Here is a 22,936-nt window from a genome sequence, read left to right on the forward strand (position 1 = left end):
GTGGAGGGTCAGAGATAAAAAGGAAGACCCCTAATGTGATGGACTGGCCAAATGGCAATATTGATGGACTCAAGTGTGGCAACAGTAGTGAGGTTGGCCCAGGATCGGGCAGTTTCTTGTTCTGCTGTGCATAAGGTCGCTATGGGTCGGTAGTGACTCGATGGCACCTAACAACAACAAATACATTGGCAAAATATTGAAAGATGCAGGAAGCTTCATAAGGAGATGGGAAGAACACACTTGAGTCACTGTGCCTAGGAGAACCGGTCATGTTCAACCATTTCAGGCAGCATAAGATCAAAAATCTGTGGTACTGAAGGAAGCTGTCCAACCTGCACTGAAGGCATTAGTGGAAAACAAGGCTCCAGAAATGGATGGAATTCTAATTTAAAAGTTTCAACAAACTGATACAGCTCTGGAAGCAGCCACAAGTCTTCCATGTCAAGGACTTTGGCAGACAGCTACCTCGCCAATTAATGGGAAAAGATCCATATTTGTGCTCATTCCAAAGAAAGGTGACCTAACAGAATGCAGAAATCATCAAGCAATATCATGAATATGAATATCAAATTCAAGTGAAATTTTGCTGAAGATAATTCAAGATGATTTCAGCAGTACATAGACAGGGAGCTTCAGTTCAAGCTGCTGGATTCAGAAAAGAACGTAGAATGAGGGATATCATTGCTGAAGTCAGGCGGGTCTTGGCTGAAGCTAGAGAAAACCAGAAAGATGTATACTTGTGCTTTATTGACTATGCAAAGGCCTTCTACTGTGTGGATCATAACAAACTATGGATAACATTGCAAAGAATGGAATTCCAGAACATTTAATTGTACTCATGAGGAACCTCTATATATACTAAGAGGCAGTTGTTCAAACAGAATAAAGAGATATTAAATTATTTTAAATCAGAAAAGGTGTGTGCCAAGGTTGTATCTTTTTACCAAACTTATTCAATCTGTGTGCCGAGCAAATAATCTGAGAAACTGGATTATATGAAGAAGAATGTGGTGTCAGGATTAGAGGAAGATTCATTATCTTCATATCTGTGATATGCAGATGGCACCATCTTGCTTGCTGGAAACAAAGAGGACTTGAAATACTTATGAAGATCAAAGACTTCAGTGTGGATTGCACCTCAATGTAACAAAAATGAAAATCTTCACTACTATGTTCATCATGATGAATGAAGAAGAGATTGAAACTGTCAAAGACTTTATGTTGTTGGGTTCCACAATCAACATTTGTGAAACAGCAGTCAAGTACCAAATGATGTATTGAATTAGACAAATTTGCTGCAAAAGACCTCTAAAAAGTGTTAAAGAACAAACATGTCTCTTTGAGGACAAAGTTGTGCCTGACCCAAGCCATCTTACTTCAATCACCTCATATGTATGATTGGAAGACCAGAGACGAATCCATACGTTTGAATTATGGTGTTGGAAAAGACTCCTGAAAGTACCATGGACCAACAAACCTGTGTTGAATGAAGTACAGCCAAAATTCTTCTTAGAAGCAAGGATGGAGAGGCTTTGTCTCTTGTACTTTGCACATGTTATCAGGAGAGACCAGTCCCTGGAGACGGCTATCATGCTTACAAAAGAGCAGAGCCACCATAAACAAGGAAGACCCCCCAATAAGATGAATTGACATGGCGGCAGCAACAATGGGCTCAAACAAAATGAGAATTATGAGGATGGTAAGGAGTTCTGGTAGCAAATGTGCTTACAAATCGGTCTGTGAACCACAAGGTCAGCAGTTCGAAACTACCAGCAGTTCCCTGGGAGAAAGATGAGGCTTTCTGCTCCCATAAAGATTTACAGCCTGTACAGGGTCGCTATGAGTCAGAACTGACTCCACGGTACATAACCACCACAGGACTGGGCAGCAGTTTATTTTGTTGTGTGGAGGGTCACTATGAGTTGGAACATATTCGATGGAGTGGCGCTGTGGGGTTAATGCGCTGGATTGCAAAATTGGTTTGAACAGCAAGGTTGGTGGTTCAAGCTCACCAGCTGTTCCTCAGAAACCTTATACAGGGTTGCTATGGGTCGGAATCAACTCGATAGCACTTAACAACAACCACAACCATATGAACAACAAAAAGGAATCCTAGTGATGCTGTGGATTAGGTATTGGGTTGCTAGCCACAAGGTGGGCAGCGCAAACCAGAAACCTCTCCAACAGAATAGAATAACATTGTCTGGCCCCCATAAAGATTTACAGTCTCAGAAACTCTAGATAGGATCGCTATGTGGCACTGTAGGATAAGCACTGGATCACAAAGTCAGTTTGAACAGCACCGTCAGCAGTTCAAGCTCACCAGTTGCTCCTCAGAAACCCTATACAGGGATGCTATGAGTCAGAACCGACTCAGTGGCACTAACAACAACAACAATAACAATAATGATCCAGAATCAATTTGATGGCAGGCCGTTTTATTTTATTACTATTATTTTTAAGTTACTAATGATATTGAGGACTCCTAATGTGGCACTGTAGGATAAGCACTGGACTTCGAACCACAAGATCAGTGGTTCAAACTCACCAGCTACTCCTTGGAAACCCTGTTGTTGTTGTTATGTGCCATCGAGTCAGTACCGACCCATAGTGACCTTATGCACAGCAGAACGAAACACTGCCCGATCCTGAGCCAACCTCACTACTGTTGCTACACTTGACTCCATTGATGCTGCCACTTTGCCAATCCATCTCGATGGGGGTCTTCCTCTTTTTCTCTGACCCTCCACCTTACCAAACATGATATCCTTCTCCAGTGACTGCTCCCTCCTGACAATGTGTCCAAAGTATGAGAGATGAAGTTTAGCCATCTTGGCCTCCAAGGAGCACTCTGGCTGTACTTCCAACACCGATCTATTGGTACTTTTGGCAGTCCATGGGACTTTCAATATTCTCCTCCAACACCATAACTCAAAATCATCAATTCTTCTACGGTCTTCCTTATTCACTGTCCAGCTTTCGCATCCATATGAGGTTATTGAAAATACCATGGCTTGGATCAGACGCACCTTAGTCTTCAAGCTGACATCTTTACTCTTCAACACTTTAAAAAGGTCTTATGCAGCAGATTTGCCTAATGCAATACGTCGCAGGGTTGCTATGAGTTGGAATTGACTTGAAGGCACCAAACAACAGCAGTGACAATGAGCACTTTTCATGTGCTCATTGAACTTCCATCTTTCATCATATATATTTTTTGGTTGAGTGTTAAAATATTTGGTTTAATTTTCTTTGGGTCATTTACCTTATTATTAAGTTGTAATGATCTTTGGGTAGCCCAAATACAAGTACTTTGTCAAGTATGTTTCTATGGATATTTGCTCTCACTGTGGATCTCCACGTGCCATGTTTTGCTAGTGTCTTTCCAATAGCAAAAGGTTTAAATTATGGTAAAGCATATACTTCATCTATTTCTTTTACTTTTATAATTTGTGCTTTTGTGTCTTAACTACAAAATCTTTGCCTATTGTGAGGTTGCAAACATTTTTATCCTGTAGTTTCTTCTAGAACTTTTATAGTTTTAGCTTTTACATTTAGGTCTATGGTTCACTATGAGTTTTTTGGTTATGGTGTGATAAAAGGGTCTTTTTAAAAAAAAAAAATATTTTCATGTACAAATTTAAATCTTGTTGGGTATAAAATGTGGGGGTTACTCACTCATTCCTATGTTCTGTGAATATTTTTACAATGTTTCCTGGCGTGGAAAGTGTGTAGAATTTTGAAGTCATCTTGATTTTTCTTCTTTTTTATAATTCATACTTTCAACCAGAATTACTTTTGGATTTTTGTATTATTCTTAAAAGTTCTGTAATTAATCAAGAGATGTCTTGATATTATTGGTTCTACATCTTTCTTCCTTTAAGTATAAATTTACTATTTTTAATTTCAGACATTTTTCATATTTTCTAAATCATTTATCTAATTTTTTTGCTGTGTATACCTATTTTTTTTCCATTTAATTAATAGGGATTGGGAGGGATTTTGTGATTCTGTAGCTAATCCTCCTTATTCCTCAATGTCACTCTAATAACAAGAACTGTCTTAACTATCTTATTTTTTAGGAATCATGAATTCTCCTCTTGAAGAAAAAAACTATGTGTGGAGAATATCAGTTGTGGATCAGCCATGAACTGCTAACTATAAAGTGGGTGGTTCAAACCCACCAGCCGATCCTTGAAAACACTATGTTGTTTTCATTAAGTGCTGTCGAGTCAGTTCCAATTCATAGCAACCCTGTATAGGGTTTCTGAGGAGCAGATGGTGTGTTTGAACCTCCTACCTTGTAGCTCAAATAGACCTTGCATTCTAGCACATTATCCTACAGTGCCTCACAGGACTCCTAGAAACACTATACAGGGTCACTGAGTCATAACTGACTCGACGGAACGTAATGACAACATAAACAGTACAGAAGTCCTGCCCAGTGAAAAGTCCACAGTCTGAACCCACCACCAGCTCTGCGGGAGAAAAGAGCTGGCGGTTTGCTCCTGTATGTAAAGATTGTTATTGTTGTTGAGTGCCGAAGAGTTCCATCACTTAACATACTTACCCTGTATAGGGCTTCCAAGGAGCAACTGGTGGGTTGGAACCACCAACCTTGCAGTTAGCAGTCCAGTGCTTATCCTTCGGTGCCATGCCAGGGGGCCCCTGTAAAGGTTACTGATGAGGAAACTCTATGGGCTTTTCTACCGAGGCAGTTCTACTCTGTCACATTGCATTGCTAGGACTCAAGATTGACTGTACAGAACACAGTAACAAGGCTATATGCACAGACGTACATACCGCTGAAATATACACATGGAGGTGCTAAGTGTTAATTTCTTCTATGTACTTTGTGTAACTCATCTTTTTGTTGTTGGAGGTGAGTTTCCTCGTTGTTCTTTTGTCTGCTATGCCCATGTATTACTTTTGCAATAGCTCCAACACTCCAAAGCAGGGTTCTGGGAGCAGAAAGGATGAGCCTCCTTCAACAGATCCTTTATCAAGCATTGCCTGAGCACTGACTTACCTTCCATCAGGAATTTAACAGGGCTCCTTCCATTCTGACCTGAATATGTCCTTGACATATCATACCCTAAAGTAATTTATCTGTGCAAACTGGCTGTCAGTGGGACAAATTTCTACTGATTAATATAATGTTTACAGTTTAAAACCAAAAGAAAGCTTTTAAATGACACGTAGGCTCCTCAGTTTTCCGGTTTTCTCAGCCCCTCACTGAAGTCTCCCTGGCTTGCTTCTTCCATTTACCTCACCTGCTTGGTCCCTGAAGGCATTTGAGTTTGTGACCTTCTGGACCAGGAGATGATAGATGAATATTCAACAGGTTCCAAAGGGAACTCGTACATATTTCATTTGTTTTTGTCTTTATTTATGTACTTAGACCAAGTACATAGACCAAGAGGCAGTCATTAGAACAGAACAAGGGGACACTGAATGGTTTAAAATCAGGAAAGGTGTGGGCCAGGCCTACATCATTTCACCAGTGTCTGTACTTCATCCCAGACCAGTTGAACCTGAATCTCTGGGGTATGGCCTAGGGGATTTTTTGGTGTCTGTATTTAAAAGATCTCCTAGTGAGTCAAAGGGAAGCCAGAGTTTTGAGTCCTGATTTTTCTGGGTTAATGGATCTCAAACCTTTATGTCTGAAACTCATTTATTGTTGCTGTTAGGTCCCGTTGGATTGGTTCTAACTCCTAGTGACCCTGGATACAACAGAATTGTCAGGTCCTGCACCATTTGCCACAATTGTTGCTGTGTTTGAGCCCAGTGTTATAGCCACAGTGCCAATCCACCTCATTGGGGGTGGGGTGGAGTCTTCCTCTTTTTTTCTAACCCTCTACCAAGCATGCTATCCTTCTTTAAGGACTGGTTCCTCTGGACAACATGTCCAAAGCACGGAAGAAAAAATCTCCTCATCCTGCCTCTAAGGAGCATTCTGGCTGTACTTCTTCCAAGACAGACTTGTTCATTCTCCTGGTAGTTGATGGTGTATCTAAATCTTCACCAACACCATACTTCAAAGGCATTGGCTCTCCTGTCCTCCTTTTTCCTTGTCCAGCATTTAAGAAGATAGAAAACACAATTCTGAGGGGCTAGGTGCACCTTAGTCCTCAAAGTGACAAATTTGTTCTTTACACTTTTAAGAGGTCTTTTGCAGTAGCTTTGCTGACTCTTCTAGTAAGCTTGTTAAAATGCAGATTCCTGGGATTCCCCATCCTAAAGCTCTAGCTTAGTAGGTCCCTTGAGTAAGATTAGAGTTCAAAAACCGTCTTCGTTTATCTTCCCACCTTATATCACAACTTATGTGAGATGTCTTAAAATATTCAAACAAAAATGAAGAATAGTGCCATTCATCAACAAGAAAACATGAATCAGAAATTAGAAGGAGCCAGACAACACAGTGGGAATCCAAGAGGACAATCATTATCAATAAAGCAAAGCTTGAATGCATCACAAAAGGATCTCTGTCACTGTGGTCCTTGAGAACTTGCTCCATTTAACTTTTCCAGCCGCAGGCTGTACCGGAGAAATGGGCTTGGTAATCCACGTGCAGTGGGGTGGAGCTACTCCATGGCCCAGAATTGAGTTTCCGGGAAGGAGGGCCCAGTCCCTGGAGAAGGAGATCATGTTTGGTAAAGTGAAGGGTTGGAGAAAAAGAGGAAAACCCCAGTTAGATGGATTGACGCAGTGGCAGCATCAGCGGGCTCAATCACAGTAACGATTGTGAGGTTGGTCCAGGATTGAGCAGTGTTTCGTTCAACATGTTGTGCGTAGGGTCACTAAGAGTCGGTACTGACTGGATGGCACCTAATAACAACAACAACAATAACGGAAGCAGCAGCAGCAGGTTTTCAGGGTAGGTCTGAAGAGCACCTGGCTTTTGACAGTGCGAATTCCAAAGGCAGCCCACTTCCCCAGCAGGAGATGAGCTGCCAGTGGAAACCTCTAGGCTACATCCTACCAGCACCTGAAAAGCCCATTCTATAGTGGAGGTTAAAGGACATTTCTGTCCATGAAGGCATTTCCTGTAAATGGAGAGATGGGGATGGGAAATGCCCACTGGTGTCTGGGGCAGCAGGAGAGAGATAGCAGACCACAGTGGTCTGCACGCAGCTCCACCAGCCCCGCCCGCCCGGCCACCTCAGGCCCCATTGGAAGATGAATTTTCATGTGATGTCTGTGTTTTCACTCAGAGGGGCCTGATCAGAGCTGCTGCAATATTTCACCAGCTCTTGTGTTTGTCGGCTCCACTAATCATCAGCCTCAATCACTGGTGCGATATTTTATGAATTAATAAAAATGATCACGGGCTGTCCAGGGGGACCCTGGGAAGAAATACACGCAGTAGAATTTTAATGAGCACCGTGGGGAATTTCAACCTCTTCTCACTTTATATATATATATATATATTTCTTATCTTCCCTTCTTCTTTCCACAACCCCTCTCTGGTTTTTGTTGTTGTTATATCTTTGCCCATCCCATACACACCCCCACTCCCCCCTAAGCAAAATCATAGCCTGAGCTGCTCTAAATCACTGTCACGCAAATTAGGTGTTTTCCATCCGCCCATAACAGTGCCGTCCTGCACTGCAAACTTGCCCCGTGCACCTGCTCTCGGCCCTAATTGAACAGATGATCTGCCGATTTGTCATGCTTAGCCCAGACCTCCTCCCCCAGACTCCCAGCCTTGGCCTGCATGGTACACAGGGCAGATGTATAGCTCTGTGTGTGTGTGTGTGTGCGCGCATGTGTGTGTTATGACAGATCTTGTACTCATTATTGAATAATTCATTGTTGCGTTAATGTCTTCAGATACCATCTCTCGCTTCCTCACTCTTGCTCTCTCTCATCTGACTCACTCGGGAAAACTTGATTATGCTTTCCTCCTCTGACGACAGCATATACAGATAAAAGATAATTGCTTGGCTTGACTCCTCCATTGATATGAAAATAAGATTTAAATTATTCACTCCAGTTTAAAGGTTAGTTGAAGGTTATTACAGGGGATGAAGGGAAAAAAAAAATCACTCTTCATAATGTTCAGGGTTGAGATAAGACAGGTCTGAAAGGGCCTAATTTGCACTGTAGGCAGAAGCGCCTTGTTGTGAATAAACTGAGAATCCCTCCAGAGATTTTAATCTAGGAGAAGTCAATTATTTATAAGCAAATTATGGCCAGCTTTTCATATTTATAAAACACTCTGCGTCATAAATAAGGACGAGGGGGTGTCTGTTGCATTCTCAGCTTCCCCATTTTTACTTGATCTCAAAGCATTGGCCTTGCTTGCAAGGTACAGTTAATGGGATGCCTGGATTAGGAAGGTTGGCTGCCTTGGTGGGGTCTCTTGTAAACCGAAGATAATGGTGGTAATAATGAACCTGGTGGTGCGACGGTCAAGCACGTTGGCTGCTAGCCGAAAGGCTGACAGTTCAAAACCACTCAGCAGTCAATTCTGCGCCACAATGATTACAGCCAAGAAAACCCAATGGACAGTTTTCTTGTCACATGGTTTGACTCCCTAGCACCTAACAACAATGGTACTAATAACAATTTCACTCGGAGGGAGGCGCTTCTCATTGCCTCTGGGCCTGACCCTTTGCCTCCTGGGAATGGCTGGGAAGGAGGGAGGGGGCAGCAACAGTGCTGATAGTTTACACATCACCCCTTCTCACCCACCAAGCTCTGGCATTCCCAGTGGGATATCATAACTTTACATAGGAAATCATCTCAGAACTGCTTCTTCCCAAGGAGGCAAATCCCCCACCTGAGAATCAATAATTCAAAGGTTTCTGTGTTTCTGGAAGTTGGGCTGTGTTTCAGAAAGCATCCTGTGGCCTCTCAACAGTGCCCCATGCATTAATCATGGGTGCCATTTTTATCAAAATAAAGAGCTGGGTAATGGACCCTTCTGATCTATTGTGCCATCTACAGGCTGGCCCAGGTTTGCTATTGAAGGGTATCTGGGTGGGGGACCTGCTGCTGGACCTCATTCTTCCCAACCTACCCCTACTGTGCATGCCTAAGAACCTTTGCCCCTCTTTATACTTGCTAATAGGGCTCCATCCACACCAACCCTGTAATCCTCTCTGATTGGTTCAAGGCTAGCGGCCATGGTCTTCCCACACTGACAGGGTGGCAGCATCGGAGGCCACCAAGACGGGAGGGGTCCAGCTGGGCGGATGCGGCCTTCCTTCTGGCTGTGGGTAGCCTTCCATCATCTAGTGTCTCTCCAAATGACTCTAAAGCCTCCCAGCTGTCAGCCGGCATGAGCTCTCCAGGAGAATTTGTGTTCAGAAAGGAGCTTGGCCCCACCAGAGCCCTTCCCTGCCAGGTCTCAGGGAAGGAGTGGAGCAGCTATGATTTGCCAAGGTACCCAGCCTAGTGTCTGTGGACCAGCCAGGCTGACTGAGGGGTGGCATGGGAGAAGGGGCAGCTGGAAGCAGCAGTGCAGGGGGACGCAGGGCCACAGATGGGGATGGCGCCACTTCTGAGCAGCTGAGATTCAGGGGCACTTGGGGGGTTATCAGCAAGATGACGTTATTCTACCTGTGCAGTCGGACCCACGACTCACAACAATTCTGAAGCTTTTTAGGAAATCAAATGGGAGTCCTGGTGTGGCACTGTAGGATAAGCACTGGGCCACAAAGTCAGTCTGAACTCAAGGTAAGCAGTTCAAACCCACCAATTGCTCCTTAGTAACCCTATATAGAGTCACTATGAGTTGGAACCCACTCAATGCCACTTCATAAACAAACAGTATATATACACAAATATACATATATATAAGCATATGCATATATACATATCCATGGAGTCCTGGTATGGTGCTGTAGGATAAGCAGTGGACTGCTAACCTTAAGGTTGGCAGTAAAAACCCACCAGCTGCTTCTGGGAAACCCTATACAGGGTCACTATGTGTTGGAATCGACTCAATAGTACATAATAACAACAACAATACACATACAAGGAGCCCTGGTGACATGTTGGCTGTTTGGCTGAAAGATCAGTGTTTTCAACATACTAGCAATCCCTTAGGCAGAAAATGCAGCAGTCAGCTGTTGTAAAGATTTACAACCTTGGAGACCCTCTGGGGCAGTTCTACTATTTCCTATAAAGTTACAAGGAGTCAGAATTGTCTCAAAGACAATGAGGGGGCTTTTGGTTTTGTATGTATATGTATGCATACATACATGCACGAATATGCACATGTATATACAGGCACACACAATCTACATACATGTGTACACATAAACATATAAACACATGTATGCATATACACAGATATATTAATGCACAATACATATACACACATACATATGCACTCATAAATATATATGTACGTGTTGCTGTTGTTAAGTGCCTTTGAGTTCCGACCCATAGCGGCCTTTTATAGGGCTTCCTAAGAGCGGCTGGTGAGTTTGAACTGCCCACCTATGGTTGGCAATCCAGTTTGTAATTCACTATGCTATACATACACATACATACATACATACATAAATCACTACACACATATACACATGCCTGTATATACACACATATGTATAGATACACATATGTGCATACATGTGCATGCCCATATATACAGATACATATACAAACATATACCTATTTGCATACATAAACACACACTTACATATAAACGCATTATATATGCATGCATAAATATGCATACATGTTGTTGTTAAGTGCTGTCCAGTCAGTTCCAATGCAAATCAACCTATGTTTTCCTAGGAATAGCTACTACCACTTGTCTGTCATTTTTTTGTACCTTGGTGGCTTGCATGTTGCTGTGATTCTGAAAACTATGCTAGGGGTGTTTTAAATAACAGTAGGATCGCCTACAATGGATAGGCTTCAGCTGAGCTTCCATATGAAGACAGACTAGGAAAAAGGAGAGACAGACTACTTCCGAATATTTAGTCACTGAAAACTTTTTGAATAACAGTGGAACACTGTCAGCAGCAGAATACTGAAACATAATGAAGAACACAAGAATATTGTCAGATACAGTGCTGCAAGATGAGCTCTTCAGAATGGAAGACACTCAAAATGCTACTGGGGAGGAGCTGCCTTCTCAAAGTAGAGTTGACATGAATGGAGTAAAGCCCTTGAGAGCTTCATTTGCTGATGGGGCACAACTCAAAATGAAGAGAAACAGCTGTAAACATCCACAAATAATCGAAACATGGAATGTATGAAGTATTAATATAGGAAAATTAAAATTGACAAAAATGAAATGGAATGCATAAACATCAGTATCCTAGGCATTAGTGAGCTGAAATGATTGGATATTGATCATTTTGAATCTGACAATCACATGGTTTACTATGCTGGCAATGACAAATTGAAGAGAAATGGCATTGCATTCATGATCAAAAAGAACATATCAACATCTGTCATGAAGTACAATGCTGTCTGTGATAAAATAATATCCACATGGCTACAGGGAAACCCAGTCAATACCCCTATCATTCAGATTGACTCACTAACCACTAAAGCCAGTGAAGATGAAACTGAAAAATCCTACCAACTTCTTCAGTCTAAAATTGATCAAACATGCAATCAAGATTTATTGATAATCACTGGTCATTGGAATGCAAAGGTTGGAAACAAAGAGGAACTGAAAGATCAGTACTTAGAAAATATGGCCTTGGTGATAGAAATGATGCTGGATATAACATGATAGAATTTTACAAAACCAATGACCTTTTCACTGCAAACAGTTTTTTTAGGCAACATAAAAGATACACATGGACCTCATCAGATGGAATACACAGAAATCAAGTTGACTACATCTGTGGAAGGAGATGGTAGAAAACTCCATATCATCAGCCAAAACAAGGTCAGGGACAGACTGTGGAACAGACCATCAATTGCTCATATGCAAATTCAGACTGAAGCTGAAGAAAACTTTTCAAGTCCACAAGAGCCAAAATATGACCTTGATCACATCCCACATGAATTTAGAGATCGATCATCTCAAGAACATATTTGATGCATTAGACACTAATGATTGAAGACCAGAAGAGTTGTAGGATGACATCAAGAACATCAGACAGGAAGGAAGCAAAACAACATTAAGACAAGAAAAAAGGAAAAGATCAAAACAGATGTCAGAGAGACTCTGAAACTTGTTCTCCAGTGTGAAGATGCTAAAGAAAATGGAACAAATGAGGAAGTGAAAAAGCTGAATAGAAAATTTCAAGGGGTAGTTCGAGAAGACAACGTCAAGTATTATAACAAAATGTGCAAAGACCTGGATTTAGAAAACCAAAAGGGAAGAACACTCTCAGCATTCCTCAAGCTGAGGAAACTGAAAAAAAAAATAAAAAAAAATCAAGCCTTGACTTACAGTATTGAAGGATTCTATGGGCAAATATTAAATGATGCAGAAAGCATCGAAAGAAGATGGGAAAGAAGCAAATGGCTGCGATTGCACTCCTGTCTTCAGAAAACAGCAATAGTACTCCTGAGGAGAATGAGGAGACAGGTGGAACCTCCCCCTGCCCCCCAAAATAAAGAAAAGAAAGGCAAAGGTTCTAGGAAATTCCACAGGACAATGGAATGGAAGATCCACCTACTTCTCTCCCCAAACCCAAGAAAAAAGTATCTTTTTCCAAGGAGGAGTTGGTTGGTAGTGATCTTGAATAGACATTTGCCAGCATAAGTTTCCCCAAATCGAAGAAATTGTTCCCCAAAGAGGAACCAGCTAGTGATCCTGAAGAAGCAGCTAACAGCAGGAGTGTCCCAAAGAAAAAGAAGACGCTCTCTCCCAAGGAAAAGCCAGTCAGCAGTGGGCCTGAGAACGCTGTCAGCAGCGAGAGCAGTAGCACCAAGAAAAAGGAAAAATTCAAAAGAAATCTCAGGAAAATTAAGAATGGACATTCCCCAACCCATCTCAATAAAACCAAAAACTCACACACACATGAGAAGATGGAAGGAATACATAGAGTCAATGTACCAAAAAGAAATGGTCAATATTCAACCATTTCAAGAGGTAGGATGTTGGTTACTGGGGTGAGGGAAGAGAGGGGAAGGTGGAGCACAGGGTAGGGAATAGACACAGGATAGTTTGGGTGTTGCGTGGGGTGGGGGCAATATACTAGAAGGGGGAAGGGAATGGAAGAACAAGGCTGATGGGAGAACAGTTAGGCAGGTTTGCATGGGTTAAGTGGGACAGAGGTAAATAATGATGTATGCACAACCTTGGAACAACAGGGCTCTGGGATACAGGGATTGAGGCATGGTTTGAATGGGTAAAAGAGGGGAAACAATGTTAAGATGCTTGGCTGTCTTTTGAATCTTGGTTTCCCTTACCTACTATTGTAAAATAGACTCTTGAGGGGGAGAGAAAGAAATAGCCAGAAACATCACCATAGAAAGTTCGTAGTCCATCTTCTGCATAACTGATTGGAATACCTAAAATGGGGCTAGAACTTGCCCAGTGAAGGAGACTTCCTGTGGAGCCTTTGCATTGCATAAGACCATAGGTGGAATTCTGAACCCCATCCAGAGTCTTCTGAGGTGGGAAATTTCCACTGAAAGGACAAGCAGACCAGCCTGGAATGGCTACAGGAAACAGAAAATACTTCTTGAAAGAAAGACCGCAGGAAAAATAAAAAACAATATTGGTAGTCTGATTGACTGCTACAAGAACAAGCAAGTCGTTCGCCAGGGAGCCATCAAGGCAAGTGGTCAGGTCCCCTCAGGGCAAACCCCTTTCCAAGACTAAGACTCAAGGGGAATACACGAGCAGGCATGTGCTCTTGCTGTTGAGCACATTGGTCACAGATAAGGGGAAGTAGGGGAAAAACAGCAATGAAGTTGAGAGCTAAGTCCTACCATGTTCAATAGACTCCTGTCAACCTGGGTTGAGACATGGATGGCCAGCAGTATGGCGAGACCTGGGAACTCCTGGACCCAGGGACAGGGACATGGCCACAGAGGATTAGAGAGGAGGGTGATGGGTCTGGCTGATTTGAAGTGAGGGGAGATGCACAAGAACACCCAATACTTGCAGATAGTACCTATTTGACCTGGCTTTAGTGGCTGGATGACCAGACTCGACTAGAGGAAGAAAAAAAGAGTAATCCACTACAATTTGATGAACTTGACCTATGTTTGTGGATGTAGTAGCTCAAAAGAGGGAACAGATCTTTACAGTGAGGATCATTCCCATCTCCTCCATACACAGGGTTGACAGGAATGGGCAACTTAGACATTGGCTACCCAAAATGGGAGGGGTGAAGTGACTGGCTTACAAGCTTTCAAGGAAGTGACTGGCTTACAAGCTTTCAAGAGGTAACCTAGTTTCAGAGGGTACAGGGGAAGGTAGAATCTTCACTGATTGGCTTCCATTCTGTTTGGACGAGGTTGGTGAAAGGAGATGGTAACAAGACTCTTGTAGTACAATAGTGAATAATTGCTATCAGGACTGATTGTGAGTGTTGCAAATGTATAGTTAGACTTTTTGTAACAAAAGGAGGGGAGTGGCTGATCTTGCAGTCCAGGAGCGAAGGACCCTGCAACCATCAAGGGAGAAGAGTGGAGTGTGGGACCCTGTCCAGAGAAGCAGCAACGCCAGAGATGAAGGCAGAGATGATGATGTGGAGAGATGGAGTGGCTGGGGACTCTGGACTCTGGGAGGGAGAGAGTGTTTATGGCCAGGGGGCAGGCTTGCAGGGTGTACTCTTTGGCTGTTTGATGATGCATGCAGGGAATTGTAATTATTGCAATGAAACGAAATAAGATAGGATGAATGTAAAGCTAATGTTCTCCCATGTAAACTATCACAGAATTCATAATAAAAACTTTAAAAAAAAAAGAGGTAGCATGTGATCAAGAACCAATGACACTGAAGGAAGAAATCCAAGGTGCATTGAGGGGATTGACAAAGAACAAGACAATGAAAACTGATAGAATACAAATAGAAACCCTTAAACAAAGTGATGTGGCTCTGTAGGTACTCACTCATCTCTGCCAAGAAATTTGGAAGACAACTAACTGGCCAACTAACTGGAAGAGATCCATATATGTGCCCTTTCCAAAGAGAGGTGACCCAATGAAATAGGGAAATCACTGGGCCATATGATTAATACCACATGCAAGTAAAATTTTGCTAAAGATAATATAAAAAATGGCTACAACTCTACATTGACAGAGACCTTCCAGATAGTCAAGCCAGATTTAGACATGGAACGAAGGATACTATTGCCGATATCAGAGGGTCTTGGCTGAAAACAGAGAATAACAGAAAGATATTTACCTGTGCTTTATTGACTATGCAAAAGCTCCCCAATGTGTAGATCATGACAAGCTATGGGAAAAACATTGCAAACTATGAATATTCAAGAATACTTAGTTGGGCTCATGAGGAACCTGTACATAGACCAAGAGGCAGTTGTTCCAACAGAACAAGGGAACATCGAATGGTTTAAAATTCGAAAAGATGTGAGACAGGGTTGTATTTTTTCACATTCTTATTCAATCTGTATGTTGAGCACATAATTCAATGAAACTGGATTATATGAAGAACAATGCATCAGGATTGGAGGAAGACTCATTAACAACTTGCAATATAAAGATTATACAACCGTGCTTGCTGAAATCGACGAGGACTTAAAATACTTACTGATGAAGATCAAAGACCACAGGCTTTGGTATGTGTTACACCTCAATTTAAAGAAGTAAAAATCCTCACCACTGGACCAACAAACAACATCCATACAAATGGAGAAAAGATTGAAGTTGTCAAAGACTTCATCTTGCTTGGATCAACCATCAACTCTCAGAGAAGCGGCAGTCAAGAGATCAAACAATGTATTGCATTAGGCAAATCTGCTGCACAAGACAGCTTTACAGTGTTGAAGAGCAAAGATGCCAGTTTGAGGACTAAGTTGTGCCTGACCCAAGCCATGGCATGTTCAATAACTTCATAGGACAGTGAATAAGGAAGACCGTAGAAGCACTTGAGTTACGGTGTTGGAGGAGAATATTTAAAGTACCATGAGCTGCCAAAAGAATAAACTAATCTGTGTTGGGAGGTGTACAGCTAGAATGGTCAGACCTTGTCTCTCATACTTCAGACATATTACCAGGAGGGCCCAGTTCCTGGAGAAGGATATCATGTTTGGTTAGAGTGGAGGGTCAGAGAAAAAAAAGGAAGACCTCCAAGGAAATGGATTAGTGCAATGGCAGCAGCAATGGGCTCAAATGTATCAGCGATCGTGAGATTGGTGCAGGACTGGGAAGTGTTTTGTTCTGTTGTATTAGGGTCCCTATGAGTTGGTATCGACTCGATGGCACTGAACAATAACAGCAACATGGTTGGTTGGTGAGCTTGAATCTCTAGCCTTGTGGTTCAAGCCAACTTTGCAGTCCAGCTCATTAACCCACAGTGCCACATCAGGATTCCAACAGCAACATTAGCGGCTGTTTATCCTACAGCACTATACACATGTGTACATATATGCATGTGTATATACATACATACATGTTGTTGTTATGTGCCGTCAAGTCAGTTCCACCTCACAGCAACCCTGTATAGGGATTCCAAGGAGTGGCTGATGAGTTTGAACTGCTGACCTTGTGGTTCAAACTGACCTTGGGGTCCAGAGGTTCATTCCACAGTGCCACAGCAGGACTCCACAAATACCATGAAGCTCTGCTATTTATTTGTTGTATGACTTTGGGCAAGTCACTTGACCTCTCTGAGTCTAAGTGAGGAAGCCAGACAAAATGCCTTCCAAAGTGCATTTGGCTTTAGGTGTAAATATTTGTGTTTGTATACATGCATATGTGTGCCCAAAGTCACACAACAAAAAAATGGCAGAACTTAGTCGCAAATCCAACTCTGTTGGTACTCAGCTACGACTTTTTCCATGTTTTTCTCTCGCATGTTTGAGATCCAGAAAAACAGAATGTTTGCTTCCTACCTTACCTGGCCCCCTATGGAGCTTGGGGGGGAGGGCAGGACTTAGTTATTCTTCTGCAGAGGATTGGACAGGCTCTCCCAGGCCCTTTGGAGCTTTAAATTCTATGAATACAAATTTAGTAGAATGATCCTTGAGGACTATTCTCAAGGGCAGAGCCCCTATCTGAAGTCATTAAATTAAAGGAAACATTTGCTGTCTATTTACCCCAAACAAGGCCTTCTTCCTGGCCCTGCAAGGGGCTAGGGATGGCAGGGGTCTCAAAGATCTCTCAGACTATAGAATCAAAACTTTCCACACATAAAAATGAAAATAAAGTAAGTGGGTAACCCTGAAGCAAATAGAAGTTCATGTGAAACTGTGAGGTGAGCACTGTATGTGTTGTGGAGTTTCCCAGTGAGGGAGGGGAGGGAGGTCAGGGTCAGCTTCCAGAAGCCAAATGGGCAAGGTCTGCAAGGGGAATGGTTGAAAGCAAGGGACTGGAAGGAATGTGAGCCTGAGAGAGGATGGGGTCAGATGGGCAGGAGGAGGGGGCACTGTGACTGAGGGGGTAGGGCCGGAGGTGAGAGGGAAAGCCAGTGTGGGGCATTTATGGAAGGCACCTCCGGGTGATGCTAATGGTTAACATGCTCAGTTACTAAGCAAACAGCTGAAGGTCCGCGTCCACCCAGGGATACTTTGGAAGAAATGCCTGGAAGAAATTCTACTTCTGAATAATTCACCTCTGAAACCCCCTTGGAGCCCAGTTCTACTCTGACACACAAGGGGGAGCCATGAGTAGAAAGTGGCTCTGTGGTAATCTTGTTGGTTTTCCCCAGCGCGGAGTGAATCCTCTGCCAGCCTTAGAGACAGGAATAAGGTGCTGAAAGCAGGATCTAAGGAAAGATTTATGGGCCTGAAAAGGCCAGAGTCTGGCTGTCTAAAGAGGAGGAAATGCCTAATATCATGCAGGCCTAGGGATGGGGATGGGTTAAGTGTCTTCAAAGGTGAGATGATAGGACTTGTTGAAGACATGCAATGGAGAAGGCATTGTTGTGATGAGCACAGAAGAAACGTGCTGGCTGGGAGGAGAAGATTGGTTTGGGTTGGGAACACATGAAGCACTCTCTGTGGGTCATGGTGGGGTGAGTGGCAGAGAACCAGAAGTGAACTGGGTCGGTGAATTCTCTTGTTCCCACACACAGGGTCTGGAAAGAGATAGGACTGGACCACATGACCTCTGGTGGTTGAGCCAGTCCCAGACTCTAGGGCTCAGACTGTAGGTTTGGGGCTCCTCTCCCTGGACCACCCTGCCTCATACTAGCACCTGTACTGTAGCGGGATCCGAGGAAGTAGAAGGTAAATCTAGACATTTCCCCTTGCCTTCCCATCCTGGTGGAATCCCTGGATTAATGCATTCACCTGGTAACTGAAAGCTTGTATGTTCACATGCATCCAGTGGGGCTCAGAAGAAAGGTTTCTGAAAAATCCACAGCTGAAAACTCACAGAACACAGTTCTACTCTGACACGCATGGGGGCGCTATGAATCAGAGCTGGCTCAATGAATGATAGATACCTGGGACTTCCCAGTAGGGCATGGAGGTTGGAGCTATTCGCTAAGGCAAGATCTGAAGGGTTATCTGTGTTACACTGAAGGGGGAGCCAGCTAGGATCTGAATGATTTCAAATCTCTTGGTTCTGGTAGGCCCCTCAAGATGTCTCCACCAGCACAAAGAGATTGATTGCCCACGCAGGACCGTGAGGTTAATGAGTCTGAGGTCGCTGCAGGAGACGGGTACCCATCCAGTCGGTGGATATTAAAACCTTCCTAATCATTTTTGCAAGTTGACTCCCTAATGTGTTCCGGGGATGTGCCTGGGTTTAAGTTCTCATTACCCATTTCCACCCACAGGTAACAGGTCCCGCTCATTCACCACGGGCAATTTCCTGCCCCATTATCTGTGAAAATCAGAGAGCAGCCAGCCTGTTAGGAGAGCAAAGGAGCACATTTTCCTCTCTTCTTAAAATCACAGTGAAGTAACCCTTCCGGTAAGACTCTGGGCTTTTGAGACTCTCAGTGCCAGGCAAACATGAAACCTTCACTGGCTGGCATTCATTCATGTCCATCAAATGTGGCAGGGTCAAGGGTCAAGCTCTCAGGCCCAGGACAGGCATTTTCCTGTCTTCTAATGATAGCCCTTACATGTGGGCTGAGAGTGTGATCTGCTTTTCAGGATAATTTCTCCTCCATGGCCTCAGAGGCCTTGGGATGGAATAATAGCATGTATTATCTGTCCCCTGGGCCTGGCACATAGAGTAGCTCCTGATAGTCTAATAGGCTACTTTCCATCCTCACACTGCCTCATGCTACCCATCGCAACAAGCTCTGTTCTCTCTCCAGAAACCAGGCTAGGGAGAGCAGAGACCACCTCTGTATTCATTGTCCATTGCTGTGTAACAAATCACCCTGAAACATTGCCACTTGAAACAACAATAAACACTGATTATCTAACACAGTTCCTGTGACGTGGGACTCCTGAGAGATTGTGTGTGAGGGACCCAGCAGTGTATAATGTTGTGTGCCTTCAAGTTACTTCTGACTTACAGCAATGAATGTATGCTGTGTACACTGTCTTTAGGGATGTGTAGTGTATTTAGTACTTTAGCCAAAAATATTGGAACTCTCTGTTTAAAAGAGATCAGTGTGTGTGTTACTAAAACCAAAAATCCCAAACCCACTGCTCTCTAGTTGATTCCAACTCATCGCGACCCTATATAGGAAGGGCACAACTGCGCCTTGGGGTTTCTGAAGCAATAAATCTTTAGGGAAGCAGAGTGCCTCATCTTTCTCCCTTGGAGTGGCTGGTGGGTTTGAATTGCCAACCATTCCGTTATAGGTCAGTGCTTAACCCACTGAGCCAGCAAGGCTCATTCATGAGTTACTAACATAGTGCTATTTGGGAGTAGTCTTGGTTCAGCTTCTCTTGTCAAGATGCTGGCCAGTGTTACAATCACTTAAGGGCTTGACTGAGTGAAGAATTCATTTCCAAGAAGGCTTTGCTACTGCACTAGCTGGCTGTGGGCAGGAGGCCTCAGTTCCTTGCCACCTGGGCCTCTCCTTGAGTTTTCTCAGGGCATGGAGTCTGAGTCTCTCCACAGTGAGCAAGGCGAACGTGTCAATGTCCTGTATAACCAAGCTTCGGAAGGCATACTCTGCCTTTTCCATTCATTTTACTGGGAAAGAAGTCAGTCTATTCAATGTGTGTGTGGATTGCATGAGGCACAAATACCAGAAGATGCTGGGGACCATCTTGGCTGCTGGCTACCGCAACATCTGATATTCTGTTTTCTATTGTCTTCACTGCAATGATGTCAAACAGGCCCTGGTGACATCAGTGCTATGGGAATGCTAGACCAATATTCCACGTCAAGGTTCACATTTCCAGATCTCTTCAGAAGGTGGCTGCCGAGTTACCCTCCTCATGTCCTGTTTCATTTTGTCTGATGACGAAGCACAGGCTTGTAGCCTATAACTAAGAGATCACCCAGTCCGAGTAGCGTCTTTGTTCCTTTCTGGGAAATACTTCAAATGATTCCCTAGTAATACCAACACAAATAATAGTGACTACTATTCATTTAAAGGAGCTCTGGTAGTGTAGTGGTTAGGAGTCGGGCTGCCAACCTCAAGGTCAGCAGTTCGAAACTACCAGCAGTTCTGCTGGAGAAAGATGAGGCGTTCTGCTCCTGTAAAAATTTACAGCCTCAGAAACCCTGTGCAGGGTCACTATAAGTCGGAACCGACTCCACGGTACTTAATAACAACAACAACAACTATTCATTTAACATTTGATATCCCACTAAGGAGTTTCCATAGGCGTGCTGGTGGCATTGGGCTGCTAACAGTAAGGTTGATGGTTCAAACACACCGTCCACTCCTTGCTATGAGTTGGAACCAACTAGCTGGCACTTAACAACAATATAACAACGAGTTGATTTGTTTTTTAGGGTTAAATGAAATCATACTCATACACGGCGCCTAACATATGCTCAGAAAGTTAGCTAGTGTTTGCATTTCCTCTGTCTTCATCACAACCCGAAGGAAGAAGAAGGATTGTGGGTCAGCACGAGACAGGAGAACCTGTACTTATTAGGCAACCATCCTCTTCCAAGAGCTGTGAGGCATCTTGCTCCATCACCTGTCTAATCTACCCAATGGGGCTCCGGAGGTAAGACATGTCTTCCTTCTTTCAGCGGAAGGAGTAGATGGCGTCCCAGAATTCACAAGTCCAAAGATTACAGTACAGACCCTCCAGGCATCTCTGTTAGAGGGGAAAGTGAGGGTACTAGACTGGAGAGAACTTGGAGGGTGGAAGTTGTTGTTATCAAGTTGGTCCCAAATCACAGCAACCTGGATAGGGTTTCCAAGGAGCAGTTTGTGAGTTTGAACCACTAATCTTATGGTTAGCAGTCCAGTGCTTATCCTACAGTGCCATACTGTAGAAGTAAGAATTGTTGTTGTTGTTGTTAGGTGTCATTGAGTCGGTACCAACTCATAGTGACCTTATGCACAGCAGAACGAAACATTGCCCGATCCTGGGCCAACCTCACTACAGTTGCCACATTTGAATCCATCGATGCTGCCACTTGGCCAATCCATCTTATTGGGGGTCTTCCTCTTTTTCTCTGACCCTTCATCTTAGCAAACATGATATTCTTCTCCAGGGACTGGTCCCTCCTGACACTATGTCTGAAGTATGAGAGATGAAGTTTGGCCATCCTGGCCTCCAAGGAGCACTCTGGCTGCACTTCCAACACATATCTGTTGGTTCTTTTGGCAGTCCATGGAACTTTCAATATTCTCCTTCAACACCATAACTCAAAAGCATCAATTCTTCTATGGTCTTCCTTATTCACTGACCAGCTTTCACATGCATATGAGGTGATTGAAAATACCATGGCTTGGGTCAGGCGCACCTTAGTCCTCAAGCTGACGTCTTTGCTCATCAACATTTTAAAAAGGTCTTGTGCAGCAAATTTGCCTAATGCAGTACGTCGTTTGATTTCTTGACTGCTGCTTCCATGAGTGTTGATAGTTGATCCAAGAAGGATGTAGTCCTTGATAACTTCAATCTTTTCTCTATTGATAAGAATGTTGTTTATTGGTCCAGTGGTGAGGATTTTTGTTTTCTTGACATTGAGATGTAATCCATACCGAAAGCTGTGCTCTTTAATCTTCATCAGTAAATATTTCAAGTCCTCTTCACTTTCAGCAAGCAAGGCTGAATCATCTGCATATCGCAGGTTGTTAATGAGAAATAAGGGTAAGGGGGATCAAAATTCCACCTGTAGGATTACATCAAGGAACCCTGATGGCACCATGGGTTAAGCACAAGGCTGCTAACCGAAAGGTCGAAAGTTAGATGAGACTGTCTGCCTGGGCAGAGATGTACGGTCTTGGAAAGCCTGTGCGGGCAGTTCCTCTCTGTCCTAGCGGGTCACTATGAGCCAGAATTGAGGACAGTGGATTTAGACCCACAACTCTAACTACTCAGAGCCTCAATTGCCTTCAGGAGCCCTCGTGGCAAGGTGGCTAAGTGCTTGGATTGCTAATGGAAAAGATTGGCAGTTTGAACCCACCAGCCATTCCGAGGGAGATGGATGTGACACCCATAAACATGTACAGCTATGGACACCCTAGGGGACAGTTCTACTCTCCTACAGGGTGGCCATAAATCAGAATTGAATTGGCTGGACAGCAATAAGTTTCCATTGCCTTGTCTGTAAAACGAAAATGTCAACCTGCTCCTCAGAAGGTTGGAATCAGAGTTAGAAAGTCCTTAGCACCAGTTGACTTGGAAGACCTTCTCCAGTAAAGTGAAGTTGTTGTTATTAATACTTGCCCTGCTGATAGCGTGTAGGCTCCTTCTTCCAAGGCCTTCCTGCTCCTGGTTAGACTTAGGAAACCACTTCATTTCCTTTCCGGGTATTCTGTCCCAGAAAACAG

The sequence above is a fragment of the Chrysochloris asiatica genome, unplaced genomic scaffold (genome assembly GCF_000296735.1).
Source record: "Chrysochloris asiatica unplaced genomic scaffold, ChrAsi1.0 scaffold00092, whole genome shotgun sequence".
NCBI lineage: Eukaryota > Metazoa > Chordata > Mammalia > Afrosoricida > Chrysochloridae > Chrysochloris > Chrysochloris asiatica.